The sequence below is a fragment of the Zosterops lateralis genome (genome assembly GCF_965231275.1).
Source record: "Zosterops lateralis genome assembly, chromosome: 10".
Classification (NCBI taxonomy): Eukaryota; Metazoa; Chordata; class Aves; order Passeriformes; family Zosteropidae; genus Zosterops; species Zosterops lateralis.
In genome coordinates, this window is record NC_139770.1 from 10,870,103 (window position 1) to 10,876,102 (window position 6,000).

The window sequence follows — 6,000 nt, forward strand, 5'->3', positions numbered from 1 at the left end:
GACAAGCAGAGTGCATGGCATCATATTCCACTATGCAGCAGGGGAAATAGGGATGCAAAATACGTTCTTGAGCTGAATAAGCCATTTCAATAAAATAAGGACTGAGGTGTACTTCTGTCTCCAAATTTAAACCAAAATAAGACCATAATGTTTCTCATATTGTTCTGTCACAGTTAACTCATGAAATTACCCCACCTCCGTTGCCACCAGCTATTTTCTATTGTAGGAGTTTAATTTATCATTCCAATAACTGTAAAACACCCTAAAATTAGGGCAAAGCAAACAGGAAATCTTTTAGCTGAACTGCAGCAGGGTGAGTAATTTCAATACTCAGTGCACTGTACAATCTCTGACCCCAATGATTACTTTTCATTTCTCTTTTGACCTCATGGGACTTTTTGTTAATTGGACTTTCTCTGTGAGAAAGCATTTCAGATGTGAATATTTTTGTAGGTCTTCTTGCTGCTTCATGATTTGTGGTTAGCTTGGTGCTGGAGAAACCCAGCAAAAATCTCTCTGGTTAGCCCAGTGTAATCTAATCTAGTCCAGCTGCAACCCCTGAGCAACAAATTGCAACATCTAAAGACTTTTCAGGCCAAAAAAATGTTAGCACCTGATCACATTCAGTCACCACTTCTGCCTGGAGCAAAGGGAAGATGGGAGCCCCAGCAGAGGATGATGTGTTTGGGCTTAGAGTGCATCCATGGGAGAGAGACCCTCAATGCAAAGCAGGACCAGCCTCTATCTCTGCTCTTAAGCAGGGGTTGCAATGGTGTCAGCAAGGGAGTCTGAGCTCTCCATCCCTTGCTGGTTACAGTGGAGTCTGTGGAGCCTTGTGCCTGCAGGGACTGTTCAGCAGCATCTTCAATCTCTGTTGCTCTCTGCTGTGGGCTGGTGGGAGCAGTGCTGGCCATGTGGAAGGGTTTGTGGAGGGTGATGCTTTCCTGTGCTCTGTAGGGTGTATGTGGCTCCTGAAAACCAAGCAGTCAGCAGCACCAGTGTGCACCAGAATCTCAGCTTGCACAGACTGGGGCTCCTGTCAGACTCACCAGCATAGGTGGCACTGGCTGTGCAGAGGGGACAGCTGGCTTCATGTGCAGCAGTAACCCAAGAGTTCACACCACTTCTCAGGAAGGATTTGCTGAGCTCTCTGTTATGTGTCTGTGTAGCTGTGGACAGCTCAAAGCTGCTTTGGCCACCCTGCATCAGCTGTGCTTGATGCCTAGAGTTGCTTGGGGATGTTTGATTGTCAAAACATTTTGGTGTCAAGGGCCTCTCCACACCCTCTGGTGTGATGTGATCCCTGGCTAATAAACTGAACAGGACTGTTTGGGAGCCCATCCCAGTTCTTAGGCCCACACTGAGGGTAAGGGAGCACGGTGTCAAAATTATACCTGATATGACACTATCTGAGGTGCTGGGTATGCAAATTCTGAAGCAAACCACAAGTATCTGAGCTCATTCATCTACTGCAGCAAATGACTGAAGTGAAGATAGCAGAGCCCAGACCTTCCTGTCTCACCAGGGCCTAGTGCTCTTGCAAACAACCAGAGAAGCTGTTTCTTGTTTTGGGGAATTTATTCCCTTCTGCTTTAGTTCTTTAAGATCTTTGGTCTGGGCTTGCCACAAGTTTTAGTCCCGGCTGCTCAACCATGGCTCAGTGAGCCAGGTTCAGCTGCTGCCATGTGCACCCCAGAGGAGGAGCTTGTGATGGAGCAAAATCTGCTTCAGCACCCAATTCCTGGGATAGGATTGACTGCACTGTGCTCAGGGTGCAGCCCAGCCAAGTAACAAGTGGCAAAGGCTGGCATGTCTCAGGCCCTGTGCTCTGTCCTCTCCAGTATCTGGTGCTGCAAAGGGGCACAGACAGCAGCTGCTGACATTCCAGAGTGCCCAGCTCCATAACTAACTTGGCAATCTCCCTGCTGGTCCCCACTCTGCTCATTGGGTTATCACAGCCATCAGCAGCCCCAAGGACTGGCAGCAGCAGCAGGGTGACTCACCTGGCCTGGTCCTCCTTGCACTAAATCTTGCTATCAAGATGATAATCTGCCGGTAATTTTTGCTCCAGCTGAGATCTGCAGACCTGCTCTCACGCATCCTGCTCTCCCTGTAGGCAGAAAGCTTCCCCCCAAATTACCCCACCCTCGCCTGGTGTACCCACAGCCTCTGGCCACTCTCCAGCACATTGTCTGGTTTGGAAACCAAAAACCTCTGCCCTAGTACCTAATTTCAGGAATTAGGCTCTGGAGGCCAGTGAGGTGCCGTGGAGAGATTCAGGGAAGTGCATTTTTGTGGAGGTTGCAGTGCTGAAGCCATTCATCATTCAGTCAGGAGGGTGGTGCCCACGCTGCCCTGCTGAGCACAGTTAATGCTGAGCAGCTTTTCCCTAAAAGTATCCTCCTGCCCCCATAATGCCCAGACAAGGAAGGACATGTCACATCATGGCACAACAGTGGGAGAAGCCATTAGACCTTCAGCAGCTCCAGAGCACAGACCACAAGCTGTGAAGTGCAGATGTGCATTGCTGCACTAGTAATAAGCACAGGTCATGACTGTGTGTCCTGCTGTCTTCTGTGTCCCTCCTGTCACCTGTTTATTCCTATTTTCCTTCTCCCCTTGTCTCTCCTGTGTGATGTTATGTGTGATATAGGGGCTTTGTTCAAAGAGGATGCTGTACTGCAGGGCTGGGCAGAGAACTGAGAGCTGAATTCATGCAAGACCGAACAATTCTCACTCCAGCCTGCCTGGGCACATGGAGGTGCTGAGAGAAACTTTCTGAAATCTGTAACTGATTTCCCTGGTCTGACTTTGGGGTTTAGGGGTCTTTGTGATAAAAGAGCCAGGCATACACTTCTAGACCCTACTGCACAGGCATGAGCATTTAAGAAAAAGAGTAAGAAATTAAATGGGTTTTTTGCTTCTCCTGATTCCTGGGAGGAGCTCCATGTTGAGCACTTGACTGATGTACCAGTTTGGAGGGGGAACCCTTTATGTCCTTGGAAAGGGAGTCTGAGTCATCTCCTCTGGTGGAAAATGAACAATGCTGAAGCTGTGCCACCAGCCCTAAGTCCTGCAGTGACACTTCCAGGGATGGTGAGAGGCCCACGGGAAAGCTTTCTGCTGGACAGAGATTTCTCTGTGTCCTAAGGAGAAGCATCCCTTTTCCATAGGGATATCAAAGCTACCAGCAAAGCTGAAAGGTCTGACTGATGTTATAACTGGGTTAGGAGCCTCTGGGCTTTATCTGAGCTGGGACTGTGAGGATCCTTAATGATGTATTTCTGTTTCACAGCTACTAGAGATACAGGAGAGCAAATATCCCCTTCATATGTGAATCCACAGACCAGGAGAAAAGACAAGGTGATGTGAATGTTCTCTTCTTGCATATCCTATTCCTGTGGACTTTTTTGATCTAATTTACATTATAATTTATTTCAGGGTGACCAGTGTCCCACCTTGCCATGGAGGTCAATGGAAGTTCACTTGTCAACATCATGCAAAGGATTTCAACCCATGTCTGTGATTAGTGATGAAATGAAATTCACAGCTTGGAAGTCATTTATCCAGCATAACCAATCAAACACAAACATCCTTTGTGCTTGAAAATGAATCAGGGCTGGAGGCAGCTAGCGTGCTGCAGAGGTTTGTGATAGATTAACGAGCTGAGAACAAGCTGCCACCTCCACCCCCATCATCAGTGACTTTCCAGTCTGAGGAAAGGGATGCTGAGCTAGAGGTGAAGGATATACTCTCTGATAAGTGTTGCAGTGGGAGGTGGGAAATAAGAGCTCCAAGTGGAGGAGGAGGAGAAAAAAAAGACAAGCCCTGTCCTCTGTTAAGCAGGGTACAGTTCAGACAGAGCAGCTGCCTGACAGTCTTCTGGCAGGAGGGTCAGGGCAGGAGCAGCCCTGTGCTCACAGCACCTGTTATTGAATGCTACCCGCAGGTACCAGGGCAGCATAGACCGTGATTTTCTGACTTGTTCCACTCACGTGGGAAGGTCAGGGGCCTGTGAGATGAAAGGAGATGAAACAGCTGACAAGGTCTGCCCTCAGTGAGATGCAGTAACGAATGCAGAAGGGCTCATATCCCAGAGGATCTTTGGGCTTAAAGATGACAATAAAGTTTGAGTGTCACCACTCAGTGATTTTTAATTGGGAAATTCACGTTCCTTACTTTTTCTTTCCTTTCCCCCTTAACATGCCAGCCCTGGAAGTGCGACAGAGGGTCCAGGCTGTGACAGTTACATGCTCCTCTTGGTGCAGAGTGGCTGCACCATCTGAGCTGAGCTGTCGGGTCAGAGTGGGAGGGTGAGGAACCTGTGGTTCAGCTGGGGAATGGTTGTGCATTAAGCCAGGACCAGTCAGCCACTTGCACTTCTCTGACCTCAACTCAATATTTACTAACATCCAAGTGAGATTTTAGTTCCCTCAGATTAGCAAAGAAAAGTTTGAAAGGTTGAAATGTGTATTGCCTGAAAGTGAAGAAGCCAAAAAGCAAATCCAACCTTTAACTGATCCTTTTGAGTACACATTATTTGTGATTGTGGGGCCTTTTTTTATAACTGGAGCAAACCACACTTCAGAGAAACTTTGAGGCTTTTATACGTGATGAGCTGACACTGTAGGTTTTACAACCAAAAAAAGATGAAAGAGACATTTCAGGACTGAGACTGTGGGTTGAGCTGGTGCCTAGTGAGGGAAAGACTTTTGAATTTGGTGCCACTTGTGTGCCATGTGCTTAAACACAAGAACACTGCACTGGTGGGCAGCTGGCAGGAGAAACTGCTACCAAAAGCAGAACCAGGGAGGGAAAAAGCTGTGCCTATCCCACTGACTGGCTGGGGTCAGCATCTCCTGCCTGGAGGCTCAGATGAAAAAAGCTCATTTCTCTTAAGGTCCCAAGATCTCTCCTGCTCCCTTGAACCAGTTTCTGGTTGCAAAGAGCCTCATCACTGGACCCCAGCTCTTGCACATAGGCATGGAAGCAGTGCTGGCTCTCTTAAATCACTGTCCTATCTGCTCTTTTGCACGGAAATGTGAGAGATTTATTTTTAAGCCACATCTAATTAAAAAAAAAAAAAAAAAAAAAAAAAAAAAAAAAAGAGGAAGTGGTTAGGGGGATATTTTACTGTGCACTAATGAACTGTAAAGGATATAGTTAAAATTTTCAGATGTTTCGAAAGCAGCCCTGCAAAAAGCAAATACACTTCACAGAAATCTCTATGATTTCTAGGTTGTTTCCTACATGTTGGTCCTAAACCAGAATCTCCTTGAGCTGAGGATCTTTTCTTTTCACTGTTCTCCCACCCTCCACCTCTTTCTAACCACTGACAGTGGGTAAAAATATTCATGTTTCAGTCCAGTACCTTTACATGCATCTCACACTGGAGGGTTTTTTTCCATTCCCCTGGGGCTGGGCAGGCCATGATTATCACTCTAATAGAGTTAATTAAGAGCCTTGAGGCCCTGACGTTTTGTTTTCTTTGGGACCAGACCTATGGCTTGGGCCTCTGAGCTACCTGCTCTGCCTCATCCCTTTCCCTGGAAAAACAGCCAGGCAAAATCTGGCAACTGACTCTTGAGGAGCTGTGTGCACCCTCTGGCCTGAGCTGGTGCTACAGGATCAGATTTAGATGTCTCCTATCCCTTGGCTAAGGTAAGCTCCGGGGAAAGGAACATCCTGTGCTGATCCTTAACTGTGAATTGGACAATAGCTCAAAGAAATAAATTTACCTTAGGATGTGAACCAGCAAGACAAGACATGTCCCCAAAAAGTCCATCTCGGGGATGGGTTTGATGCTGGCAGAGCAGCAGTCTGCTCGGAGAGCAGGTGAGGGCCATCAGGTAGGGCTGTACTCACTCATAACACTCAGGAGAACCATCCCCCAAAGGGAGCTTTTCCACTTGCCACAGCCTTGCTCAGCTCAATGGGAATCGCTGAGATCAGGTAAGGAGTTTTTTTTTTTTTTTTTTAATAAATCCAGGAGCATAGGGT

General features: G+C 47.3%; 1 long non-coding RNA gene across 1 annotated transcript in view; it reads left to right on the forward strand.

Moving 5' to 3' along the window:
• The window catches only part of LOC310913435, a 61,058-nt gene extending 56,965 nt beyond the window's left edge, over nucleotides 1–4,093 (forward strand). The window contains exons 4-5 of the long non-coding RNA XR_014590819.1: nucleotides 3,296–3,363; nucleotides 3,442–4,093. This is a non-coding gene — a long non-coding RNA (uncharacterized lncRNA). The remainder of the gene's footprint in view (nucleotides 1–3,295; nucleotides 3,364–3,441) is intronic.
• The last annotated feature ends 1,907 nt before the right edge of the window (nucleotides 4,094–6,000 follow it).